The sequence below is a fragment of the Megalobrama amblycephala genome, linkage group LG21 (genome assembly GCF_018812025.1).
Source record: "Megalobrama amblycephala isolate DHTTF-2021 linkage group LG21, ASM1881202v1, whole genome shotgun sequence".
NCBI classification, from domain to species: domain Eukaryota; kingdom Metazoa; phylum Chordata; class Actinopteri; order Cypriniformes; family Xenocyprididae; genus Megalobrama; species Megalobrama amblycephala.
This window is the reverse complement of record NC_063064.1, coordinates 17,038,928-17,059,817: the sequence shown is the minus strand read 5'-3', so window position 1 is coordinate 17,059,817 and position 20,890 is coordinate 17,038,928. Positions and strand designations below refer to the sequence as shown.

Genomic DNA, 20,890 nt, shown 5'->3' with positions numbered 1-20,890 from the left:
AAACAGCTTTATAAATCACATTTTAAGTAGAGTTCTATGTAGACTATGATATTAATTTAGTCTCTATAGTATAAGTCACTTTTTTTTTTCCATAAACTTAAAACTGCTATTAAAAAAGAATATAGGCTAAAAATAAATAAAAATTCCTGGCTGGAAAATCCAGATCATCTTCTGATTTTCAGGTCTACAAATGGAACAGCTTTATTTAGCAACACCGCTTGATTTATGATTGAAACAAGGGCTTTTCGACTAAATTTATATAATTTCAATCATCTACAAAATTCTGTTCCACGCACAATTCTTAATTTAGGCCTACCCCTGTCTAGCAAGTCGGGGTGTTGGGAATTCCAGCATCTGACCATTCATTTGCTTCAATTTTCCTTATGATCCACCTTAAATGACTGATCCCACACACAAGTCCCTCCCTCTCCGCCGCAGCTCTCCCAACCCTCAGACTGAATCTCTATCTCCCTCTTTCGATTTCCAGCCACGGCAACCAGTGATTGAAACTGTCTTTTTCGTTGCGCGGTGAAAGGTTGCGTTTATCCGCACTTTTCCCGGCGGTTAAACGGGGGGGCAACAATTAGAGCAGTTAACACGTAGAAAACAAGATTGAAAACCAAACAAAACTTGGATCTGTTGCGTTTGCGTTCCGTAACCAAAGCGGAACATACCTCAATCCCTTTTGTGATTATTTCCTCTTTTCTCTGGACGAGAAAAGGCTGTTGGATTGGGTTCGAGCAGACGGACTTCTTACTTTTCAACGACGTGGTATAAGAAGTTTATACATATTTTAGCCTAAACGCGGAGGTCACATTTTAAATGTAGGAAAAGCGACTAATTCCATCCTGCTGGTTGACTGGCACCAATTCTAAAGTTAGTTTCCAGATACAGAGTAAACAAACACGGTTTGCAAGCGACGAAAGACATTGCCTATCCGTGCAAGTGTTTACTTAGAGACCTTTTGCGTCTTTAATCTTTGGGAGTTTTGAGGAGAGAGCTTGTTTTTGAGGAGCTGGGCTTGTTTCTCGATGCATTGAATGAGGAGGAACGTCCCATGTGCGGCTTTCACTCTTTCTGACAACCCTTCAGCCTTAGGTAGGTTTGTTCTTTTTCCTGTTTTATTTTACTCATTTCCTTCACTTTGATTTTCCTGTCCACAGGTGTGCGCGTGCATGTTCCATCTTGTAAACGGTGCTCAGAGCCGCGCCGTGTTTGCTCATGAGACATATTTTTTGCCTGTTGCAAGTATTCAATTCTGCACAGCTTTTCGGCGAGAAATCAAATCGTTACGTTACTTACGTTAACTGTGATTTTTTTTATTTATTTATTTTTTGGCATTTCAGTAACGTACAAATATCTATTACATGTAAACCCTACGCTTAGCGATCATAATTTTTTTGTTTATTAGCGCATTTTAGTACCATTTCACAATCATTGCTGTCAGCGCAGTCATATAACTTGGAAGTGTCCACGTTTTACACTACTATCTAATAGGGTCCTTTCAATTGACATAAATAAACGGGTACATTTCATGTGAATTGTACGGAGGCTCTCTAGCTGATTGATAAAAAGGTAATCAGTCGATCCATCTGACGTCACCCCCTTGGGTAACGTCCACCGCGCCTCTTTCGCGCCTCTCTGGGTGTGTCCTCGCGCTATTGCGTCGAAGGGGAAACCCTGCAATTTGTTCTCCGTGAGGAGCTTCGATTCTCTGTCCTGTGAGGAGATCAAAACACTCCCAGTTGTGTGAAAAAGGGAAGAACACGAGGCACATAAGCTTTCTGGTTTGTTTTATGTTTAAGTATGAATGTTAAATGAAGATTCGTGTGTGATATCAACGGTTTGTTTTTTTTTGAAGCTCTACGTCACCTTCAGGTGTCTTCTAACCGTTTGCCTTAACGTTAGCAGCCTGAGGGGATGATAAACGGGCAATTCGCCTAAAAATAAACGTTTAGCAGAAGGTTTGGGACACCTCAGTCAACATTGACTTACATTGTATGTTCTCCCATGCAACGAGAGATCTGTAATTGACTAAAATCTTCATGTTTCACAGAATAAAGTAAGCCAAACGGGTTTAGAACAACATTAAGGTGAAATTATTTAGTTTTTGGGTGAATTACTCGACGTACAAACTGATATTGTGCTCTCCTGAGAGCCTCTAGAAGACTTCTGACCCTCAAAACGGTCAGGTTATGTTTATTTTATAGGTCGAAACGAACATCATCTTGTTTCTTCGGCAGAATACATTAATCTTTAAGATTTGGAGGGTTTCTGTGGTTAATAGTCCCGTGAGACAAATCCTAGCAGTTAGTTTACCATGTCACATTCACAAAGTCTCCTTGTGTGGAAATTGGAAAACCACCTTGTTGTTTTACTTCCCACAGGGGATGTCGACGAGCTAACTAATCTGCTGGTGTGAGGACGATTTGTTTTGTGGAGAAAGAAGAGAAAGGTCAGTCATTATGAAATATGCTGTGATCACTTTTAAAGCTTATCACTTTTAAAGCTTATCCCTGTAGATCCACCATAATCCAGGAGAATTCAACCCATTACTGAAGGACTGTTGTTAACCAAATGAGAGTGATTGAAACTCTCAGAGGTCATGGCGTCATCTGATAGATCTGCAAATAGTGCGTGTTTAAATGTGGAACGTTGTGTGTGTTTGCACATAAAGTTCATTTTTCATAAGATTTTATTAGTAATCGTGAAGAACCAGCTCAAGGACATCAGTAAGAAGATATCACAGCTGAACAATACCACTTGTGTATGCATTCATGCATGAGTGGGTGTGCTTGTGAATGCTTTAAACTTTACATAACCTGCAAGGAGCTATCGAGAAGTTTTCTTCTCTAGTGATTACTCCAGTCGACTGATGCAATTTATTGTTGTGCATATCAAGCTGTTTACTCTGCAGAGCATCTGTTCTCTCTAATTAGGGGAGAGTTGTACTCTTCAGCCTCCCTCCTCAGACATGATCATGGGCGCTGGTGGTAACATCAGCCTGTACCATGACTCAGGTCTCCCTGGTGTGACTACTGGCTATAAATGGGAGAGCTATATCTACTAGCTCAGACTGTTGTGTTGAAAGCACGACTAGAGGTACTTAATGAGCTGTGGGGGATTGTTTAATGAAACAGTATGGGAGATGTACCTGTTGAATTGGGCTAAAATGGAAAATAATGCCTTCTTAAGTGGAGAGCAGAAGCATCTGCATTTCAGGAGAGTCTCATCAAAACATGCTCTGGTAACATTTCATTTAAAGAGCTGAATAATTAAGTTATATTTTGCACTTTGTATAAAGAAAACTAAGCTTTTGTTTTCTGAATTAAAACATTAATTACTGATTGCAAATTACTTGGAAAAAAATTGTAGTTAGTAATGTAATCCATTACATTACACATTTTAGGTAATATAATCTGACTACTTTTAAATTATTTTTCCTCACATTGATTTTGAATAGAATAATCTTATACCATATATTGATATAAAAATGCAAAGAGAAAGAAAATATATTCCATTGTTTATCAACAACAACATGAAGTGCATTAACTATTACATCAGGGTTTCCCTGATTGGGGTTTGTGAAGGAACTGCAGGGGTTTGTGAGTTTAATGAAAAGCTATTAAGTAATTAAATCATACAAAATTAAAACAAAAAACAATCCAAAAAAAAAAAAAAAAAAACTTACTTTCATGTTATAACTTGGAGAACAAAATTTTCAGTTTTACTCAAATTAGGGTGATGCAAAAATGAGTACACCCCACTGAAAGTCTCTGGAGCAAAGCTAAATTTTAGACTACAAATGTCTAATTTAACAAGAATTCAAGCACAGGTGAGTCTAATTATTCATTACACAGGTGCCCAGCAGACAGTTGACTATAAAAGGGTGTTAAAACTCCTTCCCATTTCATGCTGTCAGCAATGGCACCACATGGAAGAGAAATGTGAAGGTGAAGGCTACAAGAAGATTTTAACAGAACAGATTTTAACAGAAGTTTTACATATCAGTCAGAATACTGTAGCAAAAGTGGTACAAAAATTTTAAAAAGACATTTTTGAAGAAAAGAACATGCAAGTTCACTGCAGTTATCTAAAGAAGTAGAAAGCCAAACTGCGGTGACTATTTCCCATGACACAATACGGCGTACACTGCAATGGCATGCATGGGTGGCATCCACGAAAGAAGCCTCTCCTAAAGCCCAGGCACAAAAAAAGCCCGCCAGAGTTTGCCAGGGCCCATGCTAACAAAGATGAAGACTACTGGGACTCTATACTCTGGAGTGATGAGACAAAGATAAATGTTTTTGGAACTTATGGCTTCAAAACTGTATGGCGTCGCAAAGGTGAGGAATACAAAGAAAAATGCATGGTGCCTGCAGTGAAACATGGTGGTGGCAGTGTCCTTATGTGGGGCTGCATGAGTGCTGCTGGTGTCGGGGAGCTGCATTTCATTGATGGCATCATGAATTCACAGATGTACTGCTCTATACTGAAAGAGAAGACGCTACCATCACTCTGTGCCCTTGGTCGTCATGCACTTTTCCAACATGACAATGATCCTAAAAACACGTCTAAGGCTGATCCTAAACACGCGTCTAAGGATTCAGTGGCTCCTGATCTGAACCCAATCGAACACCTATGGGGAATTCTGAAGAGACAAGTTGAGCATCACTCTCCATCCAGCATCCAGTCTCTAAAAGAGGTCATTCTTGAAGATTGGAAAAGATAGATGTTGCAAAATGTCGCCAACTTGTTCATTCCATGCCTAGAAGACTTGGTGCTGTCAATAAAAAAATCATGGAGGCCATACAAAGTACTAGATGTAGTAGTTTTTGTTGTGGGGTGTACTCATTTTTGCATCACCCTAATTTGAGTAAAACTAAAAATGTTTAATCTAAGTTGTATTATTAACCTTACTCTCATGTTATAAGTTAAATAGATGTTATATTAAATATTTGCGCAGATCCGTGTGAATGGGGATAGTTTTGATAATGTTGTCATCTGTACAAAGAAAAAAACGTTTCTGTTTTTAGTACAACGTTTTTGTGTAAACATACACTGAGGTTTTAACGAGCTGTGATATAAACAAAACACTATAGGCTGTTTTTAAAAAGGGGAGGAGCTGTTCAATTTGTCCCACCCTGTCTTCCTGTTTCAGTTGAAATTACGTCAACACATTATATAATGCTGCGCATTTCAAGGCAATTCAGTGGGCCTTTAAAAGTGAAATGATTTCTACAAGTCCAGTGATCTAATGCTGTGTGGGTCTCAGTTTTCAGTGATAGGTACATGACTAGTGGCTGATCTTTGTGTGCAATTCCACAGACCTGGAAGATCTTTGGAATATATATAAGCAGACATGTTTTTTGAAAGGAAAACTTAAAAAAAAAAAAAAAAAAAAAAAAAGGAGAGAATCATTGAATTATGAATAATTTACTGCCATTGTGAGAATAGCATGTGCTCATGCAATCAATAAAAAAAATAACTAGTCTGATTACGAGTTAGGGCTAATGTTTCGATATATCGTATATGCACGATATATCGAAATATCGCGAATGTACATATTGCGATATGCATATCGCAATGGCATGCAATATATGATTGATTTTAATAGGCTACTACAAAACAATGTGAAAAGTCCCAAGTTTTAGGTCAGCGCATATAGCAGTTCTCTTTCGTGCCTTATTGCACTCGAACGGTCAAATACACACACTGTTATGTCAAAATGTCTGTCTTGGTGAGTATTCATGTAAACACAGTCGGGTATGATTTAAGTTAACGTTATCAGTTGGAAAGAAATCGGATGCGTTTCAGTAGGATCCGTGGCCGTACATTAGGTCTTAAAGGGACAGCAGCTAATAAAGTAAACCTGCTGCTGTCTGCGAAACAACAAAAGATAAAGAGAAATTCACTCACTGCTCTTGACTAAGTAACTTCTGTAGCTTTATTATGAATCAATGTATATTTAATTCATGTGAAGACTATGCAGTGTTTTAGATTTACATTCAGTTTCTGTATTTTTTACTTGAATGCTATTTCAAGTAAGAATTTGTTCTATTGTATTTGTCCTATTGTTTGTAGTTCTTATTTTTTAATAACAAAGATAAAATAACAAAAATAACTAATCATTAACCCCTAGTTTTTAGGTGTTTTTGATTTTATTTTTAGGTTGATATAACAGTATATTATCGAGCAAAGAGTTTTAAATATTGGCATACTTTTTTTAAAAAATTTTTATTACATTGTCAGATTTGTGACATTACTTTTTAAGTAATGCTAAAAAACTTCTGGTCACTTTCAGAAGTTGCTGTGATTATTTCTTTTCCCAGAAAGAATGTGAAACATATACTATATTGGTTACTACATTTTTAAAATATTTTTTGATTTTACACACTTAAAGCAATATTGTATCGCATCTCGAATATCGCATTTTTTAACAAGGTATCGCATATTTTTTTTCAATATCGCACAGACCTATTACAAGTATTTTAAAATGTAATATAATTAATTACAAGTGCTTCTTATTTGCTTACATAGTCAAGATTAAACGTAATCAGTTACTATACCCAGCACTGATGACAGGTAATTACTGCCTGCCCCCAAATTCTAATTACCATTGTGTGTTTGGACATTCTGTAATTCCCAAATGTTTAATTTGATTATCATAACTGTAATGCATTTTAAAAAAAAAATCAGAATAAATTTCTGAATTGTGGTAATGAGAATTGCAGGCAGTGATTTAAAGTTAACATTGGGAATTGATTGGATTGTTGGATCGTTATTGTTTGCCAATTGCTGAGTGACAGTTTGCTGGAGGAGAGGTATCATTGTCCCTTAAAGAAGATGAGATGTTGTTTCAAGTGGTAGAAGTTATCTTTATTAAAGATTACAAGGGCTCATGAATTAAAAAAAATATGCATGGTAATAAACACTTAAAATTAAGAATTGTCAATTTTCACGGAGACTTAATCTCACAGTGCCCTGGAAAATATTATTTCTACAGCTTTCAAATGATTAAAATGTTTAATTAACCCTAACCCATTATTTAAAAAAAAAAAAAAAAGTAATAGGTCTTATGTGCAGGGCTGTAGCTAGGGAATTCTGGGCCCCTGAAAAAAAACATTGATATGGGCTCCCACTGCTCTCCACTTATATTATATACGCTAATGGAAAGATATAGGCATGGAGGTCCACATCTGGTGCCATGCACCTAATAAGGATTCTTTCAAAAAAAACAAAACACAAATAAATAAATACAAATAAAAATGATTGCCTTTACTTATTTTATATACAAAGTTGTATATAAATATTATATCAAAACAATGGCATTAAGCGATTTAATTTATTAAAGTCATCAAGCAATTATGCAAGACAAACTAATACATTAACAACAAAAGACAATAAATTAAAAAAGATGATTTAAAAAAAAAAAAAAAAAAAAGTAGGCCTACCAGCAATATAACAGGCCTATAAAATGTCTTTCCAGGCAGTCTGATGTAGCTGAGAAAAATTTTCAGGAATTAAAAAGAATACAGTCAAATGTAATTGTAAACACTTAAATTTCTGATTGTCTTTATTTTTTGATGAAGATAATGTGCTACTATTTTATTAAATAAAGCTAGTAAATTTATCCATCAAGAGCAGTGAGTTGTATTGCTTTTTTTCGACGGTATTGTTATCTTAAACATATTACATCAACAGCTGGCAGGTTTGTAATCCTTGTGACATGCATATCCATTTTTTTTGCCCTAAATGTATGTACTGTTTTTGTGAAGAAAACCTACATAATTTTGAGTGTGTAGCAAAAAAAGTATGCAAGCTTTGGGACATACTACTTCGTCATAATTGCGTCTTTAACGGACACTCAGTTGCTTAGTTACATGCAACCTGTAACCATTTAAACTGCCCTGTCAATCATCTTGTCACAGTTAAATCCTCTACATTCAATTAAATTTAATTTCCTACCATTTCGGAGAGAAATGTAGTCTCCTGTTGATCTGCCAGTCATGGGTCTCTCAAGCGGAGAACTCTCCTCATGTTTGCATAATGATGCATTTAAAAGTTAATGACCAAACGCATTGTTATACAAGTTCACAATTCTGTTGCAGATGAAATATAATGTGGATAACATGTAATAAATATATTTTTGTCCGGTTAGGAACTGATTATTAATCACTCAAACCCCTTTATCTTAACCGCTCTGCTTAACCGTCGCTCTTGCACATCCGTCATGTTTGTAGTTTTTCAACAATTTTTATTCGCGTTTGTAGTTTTATTTGAATCCTTGTCCACAGCGCAATGGGTAGAGTGTGCACGGATCTACACTTCGGAATCTAACCGGAAAAAGTAGCCATAGGGGTATCTTTGGAATACTCATTTGAACATACTACTATTTGGGACACACTGATTGTAATTTTGAATACTATTTAGGATGGATAGTATGCAAATTAGGACGCAGCATGGGACTTTGAGTGCATAGTGCGCGCTGGTCGACCGATACTGTTTTTTGATATCTTAAGGTGGGCGTACACAGTATGAATTCTGACGGTACGAAGATTGCATGTTCACGCACACGTCACAAGTGAGTTTATCTGAAAATCATACAGACGCAGTGATATATGACACGATTTTACAACCTGCTGATTTCCGAAGCAGTCGCACGAAGTTCCGTGTGTGTGTTTGTCTGTGTGTCTGATAGAGACAGAGAGAGAGAGAGAGAGAGAGAAAATTAAAAAACCTAGTTCCACACTTTAGCTAGCAATAGCTGCCTGTAGCTAACAATAGGTAACATCTCACCTGATAACTGTAGCTCTTGGGCGATCCGCTGTAAAATATCATCTCAGACAACCCTGTCATGGTACACACTGCTTGACACATCGTACAGTGCTTGCTGTTCCTGCAAGTTTATCCTCCTTTTCAATGGTCCAATTTCGCTGTGGCGCTGTCATCTTCGTCTTTCTTCATTTGTGGTTTTCCTTAGCTCCTGATTGTCAACTTCAGATAGATTGACAAATCGTCTTGTTCAACCGCACGTCATGAATTCAAACCTATAGCTCCCGAACATTTTTGACATGTTTAAAAATGATCGGGAGGTCGGGAAGTGCTCGTAAGGTACTCTGCTTGGCTCGTAATTCAGCGCACACGATACGAGCCGCGACCATACGAGCATCAATGATTTCCACCCAATTGAAAAAAAATCGCCTACGAGCTCGTACAACAGCAAAAATTGCACCGTGTATCAGGTGGTATCAGGTGTATCAAGAAATCGCAACTTCTTGATTCTGTATTTGTATTACTTATTTTTCACAAATAAAGAAATTGTTTGAAAAAAATATGAATAAAAAGGAAGTAAACATTGTAACCAACAGAGCACTCAGTTATCTGGTAAATTTGTGTGCACTTGGAATCATATTTTGTTCAAATAAAGACAAGGCCACACTAATTTACATACAGCACACAGTGACAATTAATTAAATATGACATAGTGGGCAACTGGATATAGCGCATTATAGTTAAAAATCAAGGGTTTAAAGTTTGTTGATAGTGCGTCTCCAGTGAAGCTGAACTCTCCTGTCAGCATTCAGATCACACGGACTGACCTTCAGGCACAGAAACGCGTTCATGCAGGCTGCAAATGCTCACTTCGGAATATCTGACATCTGGATTTTACTAGGTCTGCTAGGTTTGTGAAATTAAATGTTTATTAGATATTCAAAGATTTGTTTAAAAGATATAATTGCGTATTTGCTGAATGCTGACGGTAAATGAGAAAGGATTATAATTCTGTTACTAATAATATAAATGCAAACGCTATAATAATTTTCGTATACAGTTTAGTTTCTGTAACAGTTCTATCAAATAACGTATTAGACAAGACTGTTAAACAAAGACCATAACTAATGAAGATGTACAATGGGAGTGTTGTGTGCGCAGGCGCTGCCGTTCTCAGAGCCGGTGTTCTCAACACTGTCAAAATAAAAGTCCCGCTTGCAACACATGCCAATATTTATGCCGATGCAATTTATATCGATCAACGACTAGTGGTGATTTGACTTGTTGAGCTTCGATAATGATTTAAAAAAAACTGCAGGAAGTTTCGACCAGAAACGTATGAATGTTAGATTAGGTAAACGTCTTAACAGGGTAAAAATGTTAGCCAATGTAAGTAATCGTGTTTTTACTTGTTAGTCAATAACTCAGCCCTGATCATTTTTTATTTCTTTCCTTTGATTATATGGTGAAATATGACCTGGCTGGACATGTTCTTGAGTTGTTTTGTGAGATTCACCCATAAAAGCAAAAACACAGACTGGCAAATTTGACCTTCAGTAATAAATATTTGAAAGAGCAATATGGAAAGAACATTTTTTTTTTTTTTTTTTTTCATAGTCATTTCTGTACAATTAGGGGGGACACTCAATTGCGTGTTAGTCCGGAAGCATTTTGCCTTTTTATTACACATTAACATTGTCTTGTGTCAAAAAAGTTGTTTCCTGAAAAGCTGCTTTTTGTCCTCTGCCAACAGCATTTTACACAGATTTCTTTTGCATTGTTTTCCCTGTAGTTTGCTTGTATTCAGAACATTAGTGCCACTAAATAGGAGAACATTTATACCAGGGTTAAGTGTTGCAGTGTAATGATTACAGAGGTCAGGTGATTCTTAGCATCTGCATGCTGTTTTCCTCTCCCCTGTCAGATGGGATGGCGTATGCTCGGGTTTGACGGCAGAACAGCTCGACCAAGGAACCTTGCAGGGATGCCACGAGTCACGTTGGCTCAGCTTGGGTGAAATGGTGAATGCGCGAATAAGTCATTTTCATTAGCAGTGGGTCTCTGCAGAACATGGATGCATGTGGATGTGAGGTTGCTCGGCATGCAGTGGCAGAAGAAAGATCTCTGCTGACAGAGATAAAGAGAGGGGCCTCCCTGTAACAGATGCTCATACTCGTTCGGCTGGAAAAACAAACATGCTTTTTTATTTGTACGTTCCAATCACAGCGAGCTTCAACACTTGTGTTGTTATCACTGGGAGCTAGTGGAGGATGGTCTCCCCCCCCCCCCCCCCCATCAGCCCCTTAAACTAGTTGTAGTCTGAAGATGTGCTCTCGCTTTTTTCATCTCGTTTTTTCTCTCTCCTTCATTCACTCCATTACTCTTTTCCCCTCCCTCTTCTATTCTGTCTCTATTTATCTTTCACCCTCCCACTTCTGTGTGATGTTTAACGCAATACTAGGGCATGTTTGTGTGTACAGTGATGTTTGAGTGTGCGTGATTGCTGGTTATCCAACAGTCTTTAACTGTTTGCTGTTGCATAAACATCAGATAGTAGGGCTAGGCAAAGGGTTGACACAAATTTCACGATTAGATTCAACTTTGATTCACAAGCTTGCGATTCAATGATTCAATTCCAGTCTCGATTTGATTTGATAGATAATATATACTATACATCAGGTGCAGTCAGTTTTTCTAAAAAAAAGTCTCTGAACTAATGCTGTAAACTACACAGGGAACCCTGTCACTTGGTACATTACTATAATATTGAAGGATTAAAAATTAACATCTGATTTTTATACAAATATTTTAAATTGCAAATAAGGCAGTTTGTATTATAATATTGTTTAAGCACTTTTTAATGACCGAATTGTTTTTTTTAAATATATTCAGCAGATTTTGATTTTCTTTCAACAAACCTTCTAATGTTCATTCATGTTTAATTTGTGCTATAACTAGTAACAAAAGATTGATTTGTTAGGATTTCATAAGAATCGATTAAAATTGATCCAGCCCTTCTAGCTAGTAACTGTATGTTCTTAAGATACCACTATTGAACATGGGTTTCCATAGAGGTCTTCTTGTCTTAAGGCTTTATTAGACCTGTAGTGTAAAACACTGTTGTGAGCCACTGTGCTGTGTACTGTGTGGGTTTTTATATGGTGTTTAGTATAAAAACAAAATTGGAGACACACAAAGCAGCCAAGCAAGTTTGCTGGACCCAGTTTACACTCCAAGCGAAGCAGTGCCTTCGAGGGCCGTATACACTTTCACATTATGTATCAAGTTCAGTTTTTTGTAATATTCTGAATTATGAGAAACAGAACCAGTATAACAGTGAGAGAACCTGGTCTTGGCTCAATGAGACGGTAGCCTTCCTGGCTCTATCAGAATGATAGCGCTGCTCCTGCAGCCCACGCAGCAATGGCAGTTACATAACGATCACTGATGTCTCCCCGCACAACTGTTAGAGTCAATCGACAGGTCCCACGTTCAACCTCCACTGCTGGCCTTGTACTGTGGGCCATGGTGGGCGGCATAGTCAATAACTCGAGCCTGGGTGGAAGATGGAATGGAAAAAAAAATTACATAAAAGAGAACATGACAACAATGACAATGCTTTGTAAAAAAAAAAAAAAATCACAAGCAGGGCAGCTTACAGAGATTGCATTCAGCGTGTCGTATTGAAATGCTTCATGTTCCCACTTGTGATATATTTAAGGAAGAGAATGTATTAATTGAATGGGGTATTAACCTGGGGTAGATATGGCCATCGATATGGCCATCTGTATCAACAGCCACAGATGAGCAAGAGCCTCAGAGGTAACTCTTCAAGGGCAAATGAAACAGCCAAAAGGATTTTGTGTACTTGAGCTGTCAGTAATTGCAGGCCCAAAACTGATGTGAGAACTGTCACGACTTGTTCTTTATTATTGGCCCATATTTAATTCTACTTGTGTTAAGAGAGATTTAATTTATGTGGTGGATGTGTTGTAATCAAAGCTTCTGACAGACACAAAATGGTGAAATGCCTGGGCTCATCCACTGTCACAAATGCCATTTCTCAAGATTTAACTACCTCATCAGCTGTTTAATCTCAATGAGCAATCTCTCTCTGGCCTTTTCTGACCAACACTTTTCCTCCTCCATCTGAGAGATGAAAGGTGCCAGATACCCTTGTGAGGTAGTGAGAATGAGATACGGATGGATATAGAGAAGTGGGGTGAAGGGAATTAGTGTCTCAGACATTATGACAGACCCATTAAACAGATTCTGTCAGATTCTTAATTAAATGTTTTAAGAGACAAGGCTGAGGGAGCACTCAATTACAGAACCGATTGAGGGTATTTGGAATAAACAGTCTTATAGGTTGTCTACTGCACACGAAAACCCATGCTTCTCAAATAGCTGTTTGACTTATTTTTACATAAGGGATTTGAAAGCCAGGTTCTCTTTGTATTATGAGATTGTATCTATATTAACTTTAGTACTTCATCAATGAGGATCAAATGGAAGAGAATTTAGAGCCACATCAATGTTTATTTGCATTGTCTGCTCCTTGGTCTGCTTATTTGATATTTACAGTATCTAAAGCCAACAATGAGATGTAATCACTAGCCCTAAAAAAGGGATTGTATTGAATCATTTACAAACCTGACGGATTGCAGGTTCGAGACATGGTGCTGAAATGACAGTAATAACCCCACCTGTCTTGCTGTTCATAAATATAAAAAACAATTGCTTATCCTTGTTTCATATATGCTTTGTACAATTTTTTGCTGTTCTTCGTCTCCTCTTTTTATCAAGACAACAAAATGTTGTTTACAGAGTTTTTCTCTTAATTTTTTTTATTTTTTTAGTTGCAGTTCTTTGCTGTGCTCCAGTTGGTTGTAGTTGTTTGTGTCTCAGAGGTGCTTGGCAGAGGCACTGTTCTAATTTAGTTGCTGGGCGTCGCGCCAAGTGGGAAACTCTTGGGCATGATGCCTCCTATCGAGGCCCTCCCTGATCTCTTTTGCGGGCTTACAGTGTTAGTATCTGTGTGAACTGAAGGTCGCCTGCTGACCAGTGCAACTTGATGATTGCTGAAGAAACCTGTCCTCACTTAGCCTCTCGTCAGCAAAGCAGTTATGCTTCAAAACATGGCAAAGAGGTCATATCATGCATTAAATAACATCTTAAATTAACTTTAGAGTTGTGTGAGATTCATGTCAGATCCGCATCATATTCGGCAGCGGCAGGTCTTAAAGTCACAGGAGCCTAATAAACCAGTTGCTGTGATGTCTGCAATCGGTTATCGGTGCAGATTAATCGGCAAAACCGATCAGTCGGTCAACCATTATTTAAGACTTTTATTCACAGTCTCTTTGCAAAGTCTGCAATATAACGTGACAATCATAACAATCTGAGCTTGAAATGTGAATGTTAAAATGATCAGGGATGTAAAATTTGACTATCCTTAGCTGTGTGAAACTTGGATATCTGTCTCTGCCATCTAAAGCAGAATGTGTTGATCTCATGCTGTTCCTTATAATGGATGTAAAATACTGTGTCATGCCTTCTTAACGCCTGGCAGTGACGCACATTGCCACATCATGTTTCTCACAGAGATGGAATAGCTTGTTTGGTTAGTGAATGAGGGTGTGGTGTACACAAATTGTTCTTTTCTGTGTTTACAGAAGACATTTTCCTTTAAAATCTTATTGTTTGACACATTGATGACAGGTAATTTCCACAGTACAGTGTTTTTTTTTTTTTTTTCAAAAATTCTTCAAAGTGATGAATGGAATGTTTTTTTTCTTTTTTTTTTCCTTCATGTGATCAGCCACTTTCCTCTTGTGGTGTCCGGGGAAGTTTCAGATCTATCTTAGCTTTGTCATGGGTGGAAACTGTCGTGATGTTGTTCCATGCAGTGACACACCCAATATATTCATGGTTTGGTAGTGAATGTGGAGGTTGTGGACAGCACAAGCAGGGTAAAAAAGGTCAAAAATGCACAAGTTTCCGAAACCCACATGCTCGCTCTCCACACAAGAACTCTCAGTATTCAAGACAGGCTGTAGTAAGGAATGAAATGCGACCATGTGAGTCCCAAGTCAGAGAGGAGTGGAAGAAGGAGCCTTTGTAGATTTGCGTTCTCCTTCCCAACTTTTTCCACTGCTGCGTAAGGCTGACTGTTAATGTGGTTTTGTGTGTGACAAGCAGCATAGCAGAATGTGGTAAGATACGCCTAGTGTTGGACAAGAATGTTTGTGTGTTTTCAGTCCTCATCACCACTGAAAAAAGAGGCTTTACAAGAAATTCCATTACCCCATTTAAAACAAGCCCCATTATGGTTCCCAAATGTTCTGTGTTTGTGCAGAAGTTGCTAAGAGGTCAAACTTGTGCGCTCTGTATACGCTAACATCTTGTGACCTGCATTTGAGGGAAGACGCCTTGTTTTCAGCCAGATGGTTTATTTCAGACATCTGAGGATAACTGACCCCTCCACCGAATTAGTAGTAGTGGAAGTGATGTATGTTTCTTGTAGCTGATCATATGCAGCGTAACAACATCTGCCAGAAGGTGGACTGCGTTGAGTTTAATTTCCTACAGGGTCATTGGCTGACATTGGGCGTGGCTCTGTGGTCAAGCCTCCTATCAGCTAATTTCCCTGCAGATGTTAAAGCAAAAATCTTGATATGGATGGGAGCTCATGGGGTGCAGCTGGCCTTCAACTGAACAAGCTTAAGGTCTTTTGGAGGCTCCCTGCGGCTCAGTCCCAAGTCATGACGAAGCGAGAGAGACAACAGAGATCAGATGTGTCAACTGTTGACCTCCTCCCTCTGAGGCGCTACTAGGGTGCATCTCCTCATGACAAAGCGGAACGCCTTTACTATATCAAAACTGCCCAGACTTTCTTTGACAGCTATTGTGAAACTTTTCAGCTGCTAAGGCATCATGTCAAGCCATTCATTTAATTAAAGGCAGGCTGCGCTTTTTTAAATACAGTAGGTAGTCCTTAAAAAATGCAATTTCTGTATATTTTTTATTTTTAAAAATAAATTTTCACCTAAATGTTTGCTCACTCAGTGTATTTGTGTTTTTACAGTGGGGTAATTTTTTGTAATAGCTTTATTTCAAACTGAACTGAATTTTACAAAAAAACAAAACAAAAGAAAACTGATTTGTTCTGATGAGTTTGGATTAATTTAATCATTTGACCATGCTATAGTGCATAAATGTTTTACTCATTAAACCTACATGCTATAGTGGATAAACGTTTGCGGGAATATGCCGCTTTATAATCGCGAAAACCTGCAGGAATGTGTAAAATTATGCTGAATACCCACAATCCTGTGGTGAAATTATGTGAGAAATATGTTACAAATAAAATGTTTGAAGAGACGGGGTAAGATCCCGGTGATGTTCATGCCGTATGACAAACATGAATGGGCATTTTATAGCCTACAATTTTGTTTTGCTTGGAAAAAAGTAGCCAGCCTCCTAAAATGAAGCAAAGCACCTGACCAGGCAAAGCATCTAAGTCTCTTTGAACTCTCCAATCATTAAATATTATGTTTAGTTTTTATGACCAAAATTCTTGAGTGCCATCCTTCAGCTACATGTTTTAAGTCTGAATTGTTCATATGAAACCTAGGGCTGGGTGATACGGCAAAAAAAATAAAATCTTTTTTTTTTTTTCCAGAACGATTGACCGATTCACGATTTAGATTTTTTTTTAATGTTTAACTAGTCAAACCTAAAAACGTAACTACAATATGATTGAAGTAACATTCTCTTCATTAACAATCTGGTTAAAAACCGTTCTATTCCAACTGCACACACCCGAAGTGATCTACATGGTGTAAATGTAAAATAGGCATGTGACTGTATCAAATTTTCATGTTGCGATTAATTGCTGAAGCTTTTATCACGATATTGAATATATACGGTATTATCACGATATTGAAATAAGTTGCAAAAAAGTGTTGTCATAGTATAACAGGTTTAAGAACTCTTTTTGTAATAACAAAAAGAACTCTGAATGTTTAAATACAATAATACAATACACAAAAAATATATAAAGTAAAATTTTCAAACAGATTATAATGCAAAAGAATTATATAAAGAACAACAGGAAACACTTTACAATAAGGTCTCATTATTTAATGCATTAACTAAGATTGAGCAATAGCTACATTTGTTACAGAAAGTATTAGTTTTTGTTAATGTTAGTTAAGAAATACAATTGATTATTGTTAGCTTTCTCTCAGATCCATTAAATAAGCTCTGTTGATTTTAGTAATGTTATTAAACAGTAACTAAGAAATTAACATTAACTAAGAATATTTAATACTTTATTTTTATTGTCAGTATTTTTATTGTCAGTTTGGTAATAATGAATTAAAATGTTAACTAATGAAGACATATGTTTCAAACTTTTTCTGAACAATACCAAATAATCAGAACATTTCTAATAATTAGGGCATGAGGTAGTCCAGATTAAAATATAAGGTTTGAAAATAGACTTTTAAGTCTTCAAGTATTTGGTGATGAACAACATTGAGATTACAAAAAAATGAATGGCTGTTTGAAGCATTTTAAAAACTTAACTAGTGCAGTTGCTTTGTTTGCGCGGTTTCCGTGGTAACCGCTGCATTCTGCTGTTCCATCAGCGCCCTCTGCTGTCAGAGAGTGAACATGCACTTTCATTCCTTCACTCGTTCCGCCACGTGCTTCTCATGTACTTTGGGTTTGTTTACATCTGAGCGCGTGTTCTTTTGACGCAGAATACAGCAATGTTTTGCATTTTATACGGTTGATGGGTAAAGTATTCTTAATTGCATTATAAAAAAAATTAATAATTGGTAATAAATTATTATTTACGGTATTTTGAAATGCTCACGATAACAATATCGTGCATATTCATTATCGCGATTTATCGCATTACCGAATATTGGCACAAGTCTAATGTAAAACAAATGACTTGTTAAATATTATTCCAGAAAATATGCATGAAATATGAAGGCACATATTATACAAACTTATCTTAAACATATCCTACATACTCAGAAATAATATATATAAAAAAAGCTATATATTTCTTAGCCAAAACGTAATAGCAATAAAACCACCAGTAATAGGCTATTTTTAACAGCAAATGGTTTGTAAAAACAGAAAATAACAGCACGTTAACACAAAATATTAAACATACAGTAGTAGTTATTTACAGGTTTTTGCATTCCATTGCACTATTTTTCCTATTGCTTTTATGTTTAGTGGACATGTTTGGCTGTTGCACTCGCATCGTTTGGAGCTTCTCACCCTTGAAACGGCATTCTAAACGTGGAGCTCAAGTTAAAAAAAGTTCAACTCGCGTCTAATAACTTTGCTCTTTTCCCCATTCCATTGCCCGCGTCTCATTTTTTTTTTTAACGCAATAACGCATTCCTGAGTGAACAACAGCCACTTAGCGATGTGTTCTACGTACATAGAGCATCACACTAGGGGTGCTTTTCCCGAACAACGATGTAACTCGCTGCTGAACTACCAACCATAGTACGGTGCATCGTTGAACAAATAAACTAGCTAGTCACGACTGTTTCCCGAAACCGTATTGTCGCAAACCTGTCGTTCAACCACGTTGATGAATGACGTCACGCAGGTGACGTATATAACTTCTTTAAATGAATGTGTTTGAGATTGAATTAATGCTAGAATTTCTGCTATAAATTACGGACGGACTAATTCTCATTTTCCTCAGTTATTTTGCTTTATTTCCAGATTAAATCAAATGCTTGTTCTGACGTACTAGAGCACGTACGCACATGCACACTCTCCAAAATCTCTTGACAAACTAAAATATATAAATGGCATTTGTATATATTCGAAATAAAAGACATACATTGTACTTAATGTCAGCTTGCTTATTTTGCTCAAGATAAGGATTTATTAAGTCCACATGTCATAAAAACAGGAAACTATGCTTCTAACTACAGCTCGAGAGCTGTCGTTCCAACCACACAAGTTTGCGAATGTTCGTTTGAACTATGGTTTCGGGAAACACCAAATCGTTGAATGCAAGTAACGACGGAACTTACATTAGTTAGTTGGCTAACGATGCTTTTGGGAAACACACCCCAGAGCGGTTAATTAGGTGCGCCATCATGTGGTTGGATAATTTTCTTGTCTTAACGGTTACCATTGCTGAATTGTCAACATTTCTAATTATAACGTCTGCATGTTTGCATTGGCAAAAGATAAAATTTAAAAATTACAGAGCAGTATTAGGCAAAGTGCCTGCTTCAGGATAAATGTCTTGATGTGTCCGAATATATTTCTAAATATTGTAATTAGGGTTGTAACGATATACTGGTATGATGGTATATCAACGTATGAACACGTACGATTATCATATTGTGTACATTTGTTTAGTTACGTTGTTGAAAATTTAAAAAAAAAGATGCAGAATCTCACCTGTGCATAGACAACAACTTCACTAGACTCTAAACTTGCTCCACCTACACACATACAGCAGAAACAATGCCAGAGACAGAGTTTGCGATCTCTAATCTTTATACCTTCTTGCAAAATAAGTTAAAATTTGCAGTATGGGAATACTTTGGATATCGAAAAACAAATGCAGGGATGCCCTCGAGGGTAGATATCCAGTTTGCAAAAAAAGCGGATGCAAAGTACTTGCAAAAGAGGGAAACATGTTCCGTTTATAACTTAAGTCGTATGATGTGCGTGAGGAAGAAGGAATCCGGCAATCCAGTCATGAAAATGGAATTTACAGTATAACACAGAGATGTCACGTAAAACGTGCGATTTGATAGATTGATGAATAAAACGAAAGCAGAGCTGTGCAATAAATCAAATCGCGACATGGTCTAGGCGGGGTCTGTGAATATTAAAGCACAAAAAGGCTGCTGTATAAATATATCTGTTTGTTTTGTGTGTCTGTCTGTGTGAATGAGCTGCGCTGTTTTGTGTAATACATACTCAAGTATGCGCAACGCTCTTATTGTTTTTTCAGTGTTTGCCGTCTCTCCATCTGTGGCCTGTTACACAGCCCTTTTCAGTTTCTTCTTAGGTAAGTTCAAGATTAGTTTGAGCAAACTCTGGTTTTTCGGGCTTATGATCGTGGATTGGTTTTTAGCGGGTTTCATTGCTATGGTAACTTACGCTACACAGCTAACCTGCTCTGGAGCAGGTTTTGTTCTGGGTTAGAGATTGCAAACCCAAACTGGACCAATCAGCTGTGAGTAAAGTGACACGTATCTGATGCAATAAAGCCACTCCCCCTGTATCTCAAAAGTAAATCAGTTCATAGTGAAAACATTTTAGAGACAAAATTGCTCGTCATTCACTACATCCCGTCAAAATAAAAGTCTATTTTTTTAACTCGAAGAAATTGACAGAAATATAGTATGGTTGTTAAATAGAATGTACTTCTAAAAATAATAATAATAATAATAATGCAGTTTATTTAAACATTATTTAAGGAATATAATTTTTGTCCATGCTTTAATTTAGTAAATCTCTGTTCTTAAAAGGATAAAAAGTTTTATACATTAATTTAATTTCCACCGTTTTTGATAATATATTTGTATTAAATAATAAAAGCCAGAAGAATTGTCAAACCAGAATTTCTGAATTTTAATAAATTATTAAATAAAAGTTGTTCATCTAATCCATAATCATTTATTAAATTTACTTGATTATTTTTGATTATTGAAATTTGAATAGACAAAACAAACATTTTCATTAATTTATTGGTCATTTTAACTGATGATAATAATTGATTGTTTAATACTGTATACCATGATACTGTGAAACCGTAATATTTACGGTTATGATACCGTGGAAATCTCATACCATTACAACCCTAATTGTAATGTTTAAACATTTTGCATTAGTGTTTAATCATTTGAAGTGTTCAATCCAAGCATTCATTTAGTTTTGAAGAGTTGACATAATCTGATCATGAACTGTTGATGTAAGCATCCCTTGCCAACTCTATAGAAACAAATGAGAGTGGAGCATGAGATACAGAAATTTAAAATGTGAAAAATCTTTAATCGGTTAACTTTCCATTCACACTGTTTACCCTGCTGTTAACGGCAATTAAACA

The 20,890-nt window shown here is 36.7% G+C and overlaps 1 protein-coding gene across 10 annotated transcripts in view; it reads left to right on the top strand.

Moving 5' to 3' along the window:
* Positions 1 to 418: 418 nt before the first annotated feature.
* atp2b4 (ATPase plasma membrane Ca2+ transporting 4) overlaps positions 419 to 20,890 on the top strand; it is a 120,909-nt gene continuing 100,437 nt past the window's right edge. For 5 of the 10 annotated variants that reach the window (XM_048171999.1, XM_048171990.1, XM_048172001.1 and 2 more), the window contains exons 1-2: positions 419 to 1,098; positions 2,388 to 2,455. The gene's annotated coding sequence lies outside the window, so the exon portion shown is untranslated. Of the gene's footprint in view, positions 1,099 to 1,621; positions 1,788 to 2,387; positions 2,456 to 19,792; positions 19,850 to 20,890 lie in introns of those variants that run through there. The other 5 variants (XM_048171994.1, XM_048171995.1, XM_048171997.1 and 2 more) reach the window with 5 other exon arrangements.